The 12,712-nt window shown below is 45.3% G+C and overlaps 1 long non-coding RNA gene and 1 other non-coding gene across 2 annotated transcripts in view; both read left to right on the forward strand.

Moving 5' to 3' along the window:
- The window catches only part of LOC114808246, a 58,895-nt gene extending 46,517 nt beyond the window's left edge, over positions 1–12,378 (forward strand). Inside the window, exons 2-4 of the long non-coding RNA XR_003756094.2 lie at positions 7,377–7,440; positions 11,314–11,436; positions 12,273–12,378. This is a non-coding gene — a long non-coding RNA (uncharacterized LOC114808246). The remainder of the gene's footprint in view (positions 1–7,376; positions 7,441–11,313; positions 11,437–12,272) is intronic.
- LOC114808430 lies at positions 4,347–4,484 on the forward strand. The gene has a single exon (XR_003756278.1). It is a non-coding gene; the product is annotated as a small nucleolar RNA SNORA7 (small nucleolar RNA).
- Positions 12,379–12,712: the final 334 nt, after the last annotated feature.

Here is a 12,712-nt window from a genome sequence, read left to right on the forward strand (position 1 = left end):
CGGAGGTTGATAGGCAACCACTGGAGGTGTTTAAGAAGGGGAGTGACATGCCCAGAACGTTTCTGCAGGAAGATGAGCCAGGCAGCGGAGTGAACAATAGACTGGAGCGGGGCGAGAGAGGAGGAAGGGAGATCAGAGAGAAGGCTGACATAGTAGTCCAGCCGGGATATAACAAGGGCCTGTAGCAGTAAGGTAGCCGTTTGGGTGGAGAGGAAAGGGTGGATCTTGGCGATATTGCAAAGGTGAGACTGGCAGGTCTTGGTAACGGATAGGATGTCCCTGCTCGACTCTCCCTCCCGTAGCCAAGACTGGTAGAGTACTGGAAACTCACCAGGTGTGATCCTGAGCGGGGCCAAAATGCTCTAGATCATGCAAAATGTCACACTTCCAGAAATTGGCACCTGTGACATCATCACTTTAGGCTGCATGCCAAGAATGCCTCATATGGTGCTAAGAGCATCTCCTTGTCTGGTATTCCTGAGTGGCCAGCCGCCGTAGCCATGAAGGCTTCCTACATCTCAAGTTCCAATCAATCAATCAATCAATCAATGGCATTTATTGAGCGCTGGCTGGGTGCAGAACACGGTAATAAGCACTTGGGAGAATACAGTACCACAGCGTTGGTAGAAACATTTCCTGCCAATAGGAGCCAGGATCCCGTCCCCAAATCCACCTCTCTCTCGTCCCCCCACGACCTCTACTTTATTCAATAGTATTTATTGAGCACTTACCATGTGCAGAGCACTGTACTAAGCACTTGGAATGTACAATTCAGCAACAGATAGAGACAATCCCTGCCCAATAATGGGTTCACAGTCTAATGGGGGGAGGCAGACGGACAAAAACAAGACAACATAATCACGATAAATAGAATCAAGGGGATGTACACCTCATTAACAAAATAAATAGGGTAATAAAAATATATACAAATATATACAAATGAGCACAGTGCTGAGGGGAGGGGAAGGGAGGGGGGAGGAGCAGAGGGAAAGGGGGCTCAGCTGAGGGGAGGTGAAGGGGGGAAGGGGGAGGGAGCAGAGGGCGGAGGGGGAGCAGAGAGGGAGCAGAGGGATCAGAGGGAAAAGGGGTAGCTCATCCTGGGAAGGCCTCTTGGAGGAGGTGAGCTCTCAGTAGGGCTTTGAAGAGGGGAAGAGAGTTGGTCTGGCGGAGGTGAGGAGGGAGGGCATTCCAGGGCAGCGGTAGGACGTGGACCAGAGGTCGACGGCGGGATAGGAGTGAACCGGGGATAGTGAGGTGAGCGGCAGAGGAGTGGAGCGTGCAGGGTGGGCAGTAGAAAGAGAGAAGGGAGGTGAGGCAGGAGGGGGCAAGGTGAAGGAGAGCCTTGAAGCCTAGAGTGAGGAGTTTTTGTTTCATGCGGAGGTTGATAGGCAACCACTGGAGGTTTTTAAGGAGGGAGTGACATGCCCAGAGCGTTTCTGCAGGAAGATGATCCGGGCAGCAGAATGAAGAATAGACTGGAGTGGGGAGAGACAGGAGGAAGGGAGATCAGAGAGAAGGCTGACACAATAATCCAGCCGCTTCTCCTACCTCTCCGTATGTCTCCGTAGGAGCAGTACCTGGGCCCGAATGTAGCCATATAGATTTACAATCATGTTTGCAGGTCTGAAAAATACGGCGTATTTAAACCTCATTAGTAACGTTTCCTTCCGACAGGTGAAGTCTGTGCATTTTCTCCAAGCTCTGCCCGAAACAAGAAATTTTAGGGAATTCATTTCTCTGTAACTGTTTACTAGGCTTCTATGCTAATAGATGAAAAGGTTGTTTTGGTCTTCACTTTCCCTGAATTTCTCCATTTCTAAAACAAGACTAACCCAATTTACCACCTACTTGTATCAGGAGAACCAGGAAGTCTAATGAAACAGCAGGATCTACTCTCCCCTGGCTTAAGTTCCTCCCTGCTAATATACCCTGCATTTCAAGAGGCATGTTCAGTCTTTCAGTGTCCTGCAGGGCTGCAGAGCATAACAGAGAGGTTCTGATTAATCCCAGGGCAGCGGTGATTCACTCTGTGGCCCCTTTTGGCCTGAAAGGGTGAATGCATTTCCTCATCAGGCCTCCGGGCCTCTGGCAGCCCAGGGCAGGTTCTGGCTCCGTGCGTTAAAGAACCCAAGATTCTTGAGTCAAAAGGTGCTGTAATGTACAAAATGTATGATTAGTATTGCTGTTATGACTGCTGGGTGCCCAAAGAACAATTAGCATTGTTAAGACAATGTTCCCAAGAAAGCTTACCAACACGTAGTTTATGTACTACTCAGCAAATCGAATGAGAAGAAAATCATCTCATTTCACAAAGGGTTATGGAATATGTGAGCGCTTCTTGCATTGATCTAATTAGTGCACACGTATTGACTTCCTCTGGAACAACTGGGTATTACAGAGACTTACTGACTATTTGCTTGGGGGGGCCTGCTCTGAAACAGTAATGAAGCCATTTAGATTCAGCAGGATATGTGTCGTTCTAATGTATGATTAAACAAGACACCAAACATTACAGGAGGCAAAAAGGTAGAAAACATTGGGCCAGACTCTCCCCAGTGCCCAAGTCACTTTTACTCAGGGAGACGAATGAACTTGTTCCATCCAGCGGAGCACCAGTTATTTCAGAAGACCTACACCCCTGTCGCTGGTCTCTGCTATGACAAGGGCATTTTCCCACCCAGACAACTCTCCCCCATTCATACACCTCCACGTGCTATTCTCCCATCTTGAATGCTCACCTCACCCCTATTTGGTCAAACTCTTTCACTTCCACCTTTCAAAATGCTACTAAAAAAATTCATCACCTCCAGGAAGCCTTCCCAGATTTCTCTTGCCCCTTCATACTTGATTAATCTATGTTCATATATTTCTGTCATTCATCTTCTAAGGTAGTGGTTGATAGACCCCTGTCATTTGTTTTGGGGATTTTATGTATTCGAGTTAGTCCTTTCTTCCTCATTAAATAGTGAGATCCTTCAGGGCGGGGTCCTTGTCTTGTTCTTCCTTTGTCATTCTGCCCATTACTTAGTACAGGGCTCCACAGCCTGCAGACATTCAATAGAAACTGCTGGGTGGCTGACTGGCTAGGGGCCAATACCTTCGCATAAAGCCAGTGAGCAACGGGAGCCCCCTTGGCTTCCCGTTCTGACCATAAATTAATTACCATCTGGAGTGGCAGCATGGCCTTCATAATTGTGCTCATAAAGTCACACAGTTACTCAATGGAGAGAGAAGAGAGACCGTGAGTCTATTAGTGATTTACCCATGGAGAACTACAGCAGGGTGAAATAAGACAGTGCCTTCTCTCTGCCACAATTACTGCTCACCAGTAAGGAGGCTGTTACTTGTCACCTGGCCAACAAGTTCCCCAACCCCCACTGCTCTTCCTCACTGGCTAACCTGGGTAAATCATCCTCCACACCTCACTTCCTACTCCCCATTTCCCTTAGACCGCATCCAGGCTGCACAATAGGTAGCCCATGGCAGGCTTGTTGCTCATTTCTCGGGCCTTTGAGACAGGCCTCTCAGAGAAAATAAGGCTGGACGCTAGGACCCTGGAGAACATAGAAATACACCATAACTTCACAGTCACTCATTGGAAAATTCTGGTTAACACGGTTTACATTGGAGCTCAGTGGAGAAGTGTCTAGCAAAATTATTTAGAAAAAGGCTCCCAGGGAGCAGCATGGCCGATGAAAAGAGGTAAGGGTTTGGGAATCGGGGGATCTGGGTTCTAATGCTGACACTGCCATTTGTCTGCTGTGTGATCTCGGGCAAGTTATTTAACTTCTCTGTGCCTCAGTTACCTCATCTGTAAAAGGGGACATTAAATCCTGCTCCTTAAGACTTAGACTGTTAGCCTCCTGTGGGACAGGGATTGTGTCCAAACTGATCAGTGAATCAGTGGTATTTATTAAGTGCTTACTATGTGTGGAGCACTGTACAAAGTGGTTGGGAGAGTACAATGCAACAGAATTAGTGGACACATTCCCTGCCCATAACGACTTTACAATCTACAGGAGGAGACCGAGACATTAATATAAATAATTTACAATATATGATTTAAAGATATGCACATAAGTGTTGTGGGGTTGGGGAAAATATCAAATGTCCAAAGGTCACAGATCCAAGTGCCTAGACGAAGCAGAAGGGCGAGCAAGCTGGGAGGCTTAATCGGGGAAGGCCTCTTGGAGGATATGTTTCCTTAACAATGCTTTGACGGCGGAAAGAGTGGTGGTTCGGAGTATATGGGTGGGGAGGGAGTTCCAGGCCAAGTGGAGGATGTGGGAAAGGGGCTGGCGGTGAGATAGGAGCACAGTGAGCTAGCTGGTGCTAGAGGAGCAGAACCCCTCTCAAGATGGCACCTGGAGAGTTTCCAGTACTCTACCAGTCTGGGCTATGGGAGGGAGAGTCAAGCAGAGGCACACCCGTTCCATTCCTAGACTGGCCAGTGGCTAGCGAGTGGAAGGCCATCTGCTACAAGTCAAAACTCACCTGGGCTGGATAGCAGCGGCATGGGAAAGACTCGAGGGCCAAGACTCAAGTTTACTGCAAGGAAGAAGGCAATGGTAAACCACTTCTGTATTTTTAACAAGAAAATTCTGTGGATACACTCCCAGAATAATTCCAAATAGAGGTGGGGCGTTCTGGGAGAGATGGGTCCATGGAGTGGCTACGGGTCAGAGACGACTGGACAGCATAAAACAAGAGGAGCAGAATGTGAGGACTGGGCTATAGTAGATTAGCAGTGATTAGTAGAGATTAGCAGCACCGTCGCTGCTGCCTCTCACAGCCCTCTCACAGCCTTACTGCCATTTCCACCATCTTGCCCTACATCTCCTATCTTGTATCTACCCCAGCGCTTAGTACAGTGCCTGGCACAAAGGAAGCACTTAACAAATACCATTAAAAATGTGTGTCTATATAAATATATATCAGACTCTGCAATACCATAATCAAGATTCTGGGATCATGCAATGTTTGCCAATTAAAAAATTAAATGTTTGAAGAAAAAACACTCTCAAGCGGGACAAATATTGCAAGCAAAAGTTTCAGAACGTTGTGCATTAGGAAGTGATTTGAAAGACAAATATCATATTTGGGGAAGAGTGTAAGGTTTCAACTGGTTCCCTTTAATAAGGCAGTGGGTTAATTAAGTGGCAAGGCATTCGTGGCTTAGGATTAGTCTGCAAAGTCATACTTACCCACATAAAATAGTGCCTGATTCACTAACATTGGGCAAGGTGCAAGATGTCCTCTAGACAACTATAGAAGACAACTAGAGAAGCAGCGTGGCTCAGTGGAAAGAGCACGGGCTTGGGAGTCAGAGGTCATGAGTTCGAATGCCAGCTCTGCCACCTGTCAGCTGTGTGACTGTGGGCAAGTCACTTCTCTGTGCCTCAGTTACCTCATCTGTAAAATGGGGATTAACCGTGAGCCTCACGTGGGACAACCTGATTACTCTGTATCTACCCCAGCGCTTAGAACAGTGCTCGGCACATAGTAAGCGCTTAACAAATACCAACATTATTATTATTATTATTAACTATGCTCTTGGCTGTGTAACACTTAAGCACTTTCATATTCATCCCAATCACACAGCACTTATAGACATATCCTTATACTCTCCCATTTCCCCTATCTGTATTTTATTTTCATGTCTGTCTCCCCCTCTAGACTGTAAGCTCCTTGTGGGGAGGGAACGTGTCAACCAACTCTATTCTATTGTACTCTCCTGTGCGTTTAGTCCAGTGCTCTGCAAATAGTAAGTGCTCAATAAGTTCCACTGATTGATTGATTCAGGGTGGCACCAGGAGAGTTTCCAGTACTCTACCAGTCTCGACTATGGAGGGAGAGTCAAGCAGAGGCCTACCCATTCCATTCCTATCTTGGGTAGTGGCTAGTGAGTGGAAGGCAATCAGCTACAAGTCAAAACTCACCTGTGGCAGCGGCATGGGAGAGAGTCAAAGGTGGAGACTCAAGCTTACTGTGCGGAAGGCTGCAGTGGTAAACCGCTTCTGTATTTTTATCAAGAAAACTCTAGGGATACACTACCAGCCTGATTGTAGAAGGAGGTGGGGCGTTCTGGGAGAGGTGTGTCCATGGCATCGCTCTAGGTCAGAGAAGACACAACAGCATAAGACGGGACAAGCATAGTCGACGCAGAGAGGAGAGTGGATGGGGAAATGGGGGCTTAGTCAGGGGTGGCCTCTTGGAGGAGGTGTGATTTTAGGAGGATTTTGAGGTGGGGAGAGTAGTGGACAGTCAGATATGAAGGGGGACAGGGTTCCAGGCCAGAGGGAGGACATGGGCAAGGGGTCAGCAGCAGGAAAGATGAGACGGAAATACAGTGAGCAGGCCGGTGTTAAGAGGGTGAGAGTGTGCAAATTGGCTTGTCATAGGAGATGAGTGAGATAAAATAGGAGGAAGTGAGCTGACCAAGTACCTTAAGGGAAAGGAAAGTGTTATAGGAATTCACAGTGATGTTACTACTGTTAACATTTTAATTTTTAACCTAAATCATTCATGCTTCAGTGTAAATCCATTTCCTTTTAAAACTACTCAGTCTCATGTGTGGGAATTGTTTTTATTTAATTAACTCTCAACCTTCTCTTTTCTAAAGAAATGATCATAACTCCCTTATCTTTCCTTTTAGGTCCTATTTTTGAACTCCATAATCATTTTCACTACTCTCTTTTGGACTATTTCCATGTCGTTCACACTTCCATTTCTTTAAATGAACAATAAATTTGGAATTTCTGTTAAAATTGGAGAAAAGAGTGACACAATTAAAACAGAAGAGTGTCTTCAACTCACTCTAAGAAATAAAATTGCTCTTAGAATTTTTTAAAAATCCCCTAATCAGAAGATATTTTCTTACTTAATTTCCTTAACCCAGAATATAGAGATTCTAAAAATCAGGGTTACAAAAATGTATTTTTGTTCAACTCTACCCATAAGACAGTCTCGGAGCTAAGAAAATCATTTTTAAAGTTTTACTTAAATCAGGACATATCTCCTCCCAAGAACTAAAATGTGCTATTTAAAAAGAAACCCTGAAGCGATACCAAATAGATGAATGATGAAAATGTCTGTAAAACTTGAGGAAAGTGTCTCTGTGGAGAAAGATGGAATTTATTTTTTTTACAGTATTTGTTAAGTGCTTACTATGTGCCAGGCACTGTTCTAAGTGCTGTGGTAGATATAAGATAATCAGGTTGGACACAGTTTCTGTCGCCACATGGGGCTCACAGTCTTAATCCCCATTTTATAGATGAGGTAATTGAGGCAGAGAGAAGTTACATGTCTTGCCCAAGGTAACACAGCAGACACGTTTCTGTTGCTGCTTCTGACTCCCAGGCTTGCTCTCTCAACAGCAAAGCTTCCCCTCCAGTGGATTCGAGAAGATGTGCAAATGCAATGGATTAAGAAGACACAGATGTATGCTACAGGATCATTTATTCATTCATTCAATACTATTGATTGAGCACCTACTGTGTGTGGAGCACTGCCCTATGCGCTTGGGAGAGTACAGCACAACAACAAACCACACATTCCCTGCCACAGCAAGCTTACAGTCTAGTGGGGGAATCAACCATTAATATAAATAAATAAATTACAGATACGTATATAAGTGCTGTGGGGCTGCGGGGGGGGGGGGGGGGGGGGGAGGAATAAAGGGACCAGGTCAGGGTGATGCAGAAGGAAGTGGGAGAAGAGGAAAGGAGGGCTTAATCGAGCTATCTCGATTATCTTGATTATCTTAATCAAGCTACCTGTATGTCTAAGAATTATAATTGTGGCATTTGTTAAGCACGTACCATGTGCCAAGCACTGCACTAAGACCTGGGGTGGATCATAAGATAAACAGGTTGGACACAGTCCCTCACCCACATGGGGCTCAGAGCCTAAGGAAAAGGAGGAAAAGGTATTGAATCCCTATTTTACAGATGAGGAAGCTGAGGCGCAGAAAAGTTAAGTGACTCATCCAAGGTCATTCAGCAGGCAGGAGGTGGAGCTGGAGTTAGAATCCAGATCCTCTGACACCCGGTCCTGTGCTTATTCACTAGCCCATGCTGTTTTTTCCTTATAACATGCCCAGTTCTAATCCAACTACAAATCCACAAAAGTTACTCCCAGGCTTCCACACTGGAGTAATAATTTACTAGATGATTTCTCGGTGACCCAAAAGAGCCAAGAAAGCTTTCCCAGACCTAATTTTCCCCTGCACTGGTCATATGGACTAGAAAACCAGAGAAGACAATGTGACCTAATGGAAAGAGCATGGGACTAGGAGTCAGAGGACCTGGGTTCTAGTCCAGGCTCTGCCACATGTCTGCTATGTGACTTTGGGCAAGTCACTTAACTTCCTTGTGCCTCAGTTTTCTCATCTGTAAAATGGGGATTAAGACTGTGAGTCCTACGTGGGACATGGACTGTGTTCAACTCGATTATCTCCTGTCTACCCCAGAGATTAGTAAAATGCCTGACACATAGTAAGCACTTAACAGATACCATTTTTTAAAAAAGGAGTAATTTACCAACTCTGGGACTTTACAAAAGGAACTCCTGTACGAGTTCATAACTCCTGCAGGAACATTTATATTTTTATTCAGCTAATTTTGCGTAAAGAAGCAAAATTATGCTTCTTGTGTGCTGAAAACAAAGAGAGATGTAAAAGCTGCTTTTAAGTACAGTCATTTCAGCTATAATGTGGGAGTTGTATTCTTGAAGAACCTGGTGTTATGGGAAAAGAACATCATATTACCTATTGATTCAATGGGAATTAAGGGATTAGAGGGTAGATAGCTTGAAGATACTATCATGACTGATATTTTGTGGAACAGATTACTATGTCATTTTTAGGTCTCCCACTAGCCGAATGCTTTACCCTTAATAATAACTGTAGTATTTGTTAAGGACTTACTATGTGCCAAGCACTATACTAAGATGAAAGGCAGAAGATAATCATGTAGGACACAGTCCCTGTCCCACATACATACTTAATAGTATAAGTAGGAGGAAGAACAGGTACTGAATACCCATTTTACAGATGAGGAAACAGAAAAATTAAGCGACCTGCCCAAGGTCACCCAGCAGGCAAGTGGAGGAGCTGGGATTAGAAACCAGGTCTTCTGACTCACAGGCCTATGCTCTTTCTACTAGGCTACGCTGCTTCTCTTTTGCCACACATTGTTATTTTACTGTATTGCATACCTCATCTGTAAAATGGGGATTAAGACTGTGAGCCCTACATGGGACATGGACTGTGTCCCACTCGATTATCTTGTATCTACCTTAGTGCTTAGTAAAGTGTCGGGCACATAAGCAAGCGCTTAACAAATTCCTCTAAAAAAAAACCACAACCTGGGAAGGGTAGCAGGATAAATCCTTCACTGATGCCAAGATCATCTATACTTTCATTTGTTCTTATACCAAAACCTCTTCTGCCAATTTGTGGATCATGTTACAGAACAGAACAGACCCGTGTTTTGGGAAAACGTTTCCTAATTCTTCCATCAGTGCTGCATCTAAATCGTGTAATGAGAACATGTGTGAGCAGAACTAACTATAATTTGGTTCCATAACGATTTGTATCTTTGGTGCTATGAAATGTAATGATAACAGTTGTGATATTTGTTAAGCTCTTACTGTTCTAAGCACTGGGGTAGATACAAGATAGTCGTGTTGGACACAGTCACTGGGGTTCACAGTTTAAATAGGAAGGTGAACAGAAGAACTGAGGCACAGAGAAGTAAAGTGACTTGCCCAAGGTCACACAGCAGAGAAGTGTTGGAGCCGGGATTAGAATTTAGATCCTTCTGACTCCCAGGCCCATGCTCTATCCGCTAGAGAAGCAGCATAGCTCAGTTGAAAGAGCATGGGCTTGGGAGTCAGAGGTCATGGGTTCGAATCCCGGCTCTTCCACTTGTCAGCTGTGTGACTGTGGGCAAGTCACTTCACTTCTCTGGGCCTCAGTTACCTCATCTGTAAAATCCCAGCTCTGCCACTTGTCGGCTGTGTGACTGTGGGCAAGTCACTTAACTTCTCTGTGCCTCAATTCCCTCATCTGTAAAATGGGGATTAAGACTGTGAGCCCCACGTGGGACAACCTGATTCCCCTATGTCTACCCCAGCGCTTAGAACAGTGCTCGGCACATAGTAAGCGCTTAACAAATACCAACATTATTATTATTATTATTAAAATGGGGATTAAGACTTTGAGCCTCACGTGGGACAACCTGATTACCCTGAATCTACCCCAGCGCTTAGAACAGTGCTCTGCACATAGTAAGCACTTAATAATAATGTTGGGATTTGTTAAGGCCATGCTACTTCTGTGTAATCAGGTGAACTCCCTCAAGATGATCCCATATGGAAGCGGGTTATAGCACCTCCTGGCCAGCTGTCTGCATAATTTAAATCACAAAATCACCTGCCCTTCAGAGCTCAGGTCCCAATCTCTCTGTCTGAGCTTCCAGAGCCACCGGGAACAGAGAGAAGGTGAAGGATAACCCGAAAGGACTCGGACCTGGCTCCTTGGGGAAACAGAGCCATTGACTGATGGGGATAGAGGGGCCTCTGTGGGAGACGCGGGAGCCAGGACTCTTCTGACGGGATGCGGAGAGCAGCCGCCACCATCACCTTGGTGGACATGCACGGGGGCAAGCCCCAGGCTGGCATGGGATTGCACCATATGACTGACTGGTGGTATCAATCGTAGAAGAGCAGGAGCCATGTTGGGCTGTAGGTCAACCCCTTCATCCTGGGATGGGCTGACTGTTGTGGGACCTTGGCCAAGTCACTGCACTTCTCTGTCCCGCAGTTACCTCATCTGTAAAAGGGGGATTGTGACCATGAGCCCCACATGGGACAGGGACTAGGTCCAACTCGATTTGCTTGTATTTATTCACTCACTCATTCATTCAACAGAATTTATTGAGCGCTTATTGTATGCAGAGCACTGTCCTAAGCACTTGGGAGAGTTCACTACAACAATAAGCAGACACATTCCCTGACCACAGTGTGCTACGGTCTAAAGAGAGCTTAGTCTATCCACCCCAGAGCATAGTACAGTGCCTGGAACATAGTAAGCGCTCAACATCATCATCATCAACCACCGACAGGCTGCCCAGACAAATTTATAAGCCAATCAAATGCTTCTTATGCAAATCACACCCCCATCTTGGACCCCGTAGATTGATACATTCAAGGAAAATATTGGGGTTTTTTCACTAGTGTTGCTACATCCAGCATCCTCTACTTGAGACCATTTAAATCTACTCATAAACTGAATCTCTCTAATATCCACAGGAGCTTCTTGGACACCTGATATAACTTACATTCTGTACAGAAATGCACAGTTTACTTGAAAATAAACAATTTCATCAACCCCACTGTGAAGGGATAAACATTGCCTGCAATTCAGGAAAGCTGGTAAGCAAACCCCAAAAAGAACCAAAATCAGGAAAAACATGAAAAAAGAGCTCTGCATTTGAGTAAAACTAAATTATGGTTCCCTAAACCACCCATACAGTTCAACTGAAATATTCTACTTTGGCATTTTTTCTTACCAAGAGAAGCATCCAGCCTTTAATGTCACCTCAAACTTTTCTAAAGTATTGATTTTTATGGCCTGTATCACAACTTTCTTGTTCAAACCAAAGCTCTGGGTTCAATCTGCAATGTGAGCCTGTGGGGTTCCTTAAGATAAAATGACAAAATGATTGATTTGGAGATTTAGAGTATATCATGCTGAAAAGCCTGGAGTAAGCACTGAGACACCCAGGTATTTAAAATTACAAGGCTCATTAGGGACAGTGTGATCTGATATTCTATGTAGTTGGCTGGGCATCAGAAAACCTGGGTTTTTTCCCTGGTTTGCCCAAGCACACCAGTTTTTTGGGTTTATTTCTGTAACCCTTGGCAGGCTGCATACACTGCCCATGCCATTCCATTCACAAAAAGGAGCACACTCTTGCCACCGGCCTTGCTTCATTGTGACGGCTAACAAGACGAGGTTTATACAATTCCAGGAATTCCTGGGAAGTTACTGTTGCAGTATCGGAACCGAACCCATACTTGTGCTCTGAGTTGCTCAGAGGAAAACACTTAAGGGGCTTGATTGCTTTGTTTTGGGCACATGGACACTTCATTCCCTTCGGCCTGTCAGATCAGGAGGAAAAACATGTTTATGCCCCTAAAATCAATAAGAATGTCCATGCATGCTAAGAACAGTGTCTCTCATTTTTGGAATTTCTAATTGCTTCCAGAATTTCTGTTCCAGCCCAGCCCCAGCTTCCTCCGACTGAATATTGAAGAGTCTCGCCAGAGAGAAATTCACCTGCCTCCAAAGCAATACACGCATGACCCATTTCATTAAGTGTCTGTCTCCAACTCGCATTCAAAATCGTGTCTCCAGTCCAATTCCCTCCTCTACAAAAAGGAAAGTAAGCCACCATGAAGCTTCTGAGAGATGTCCTCAGCATCCCGCCTGGGTTGTCCACAGGACACGGAGAATATGCCCGCCTCTTTATGCACTCGCTCTGCCAGAAAACTCTGCTCCACTGCGCTCTTGCATTGCTGTGGCTGCACACACTGAAAGGGGGAGTGTCAGGGGAGGGGAGGGTGGCTACACATGAGTGGTAATTCTGCTACTTACCCACTAGCAACCACGCCTCTTCCTGGCAAGAAAGAGGCTATGCTACAGAAG

Source organism: Ornithorhynchus anatinus, chromosome X5 (genome assembly GCF_004115215.2).
Source record: "Ornithorhynchus anatinus isolate Pmale09 chromosome X5, mOrnAna1.pri.v4, whole genome shotgun sequence".
NCBI lineage: Eukaryota > Metazoa > Chordata > Mammalia > Monotremata > Ornithorhynchidae > Ornithorhynchus > Ornithorhynchus anatinus.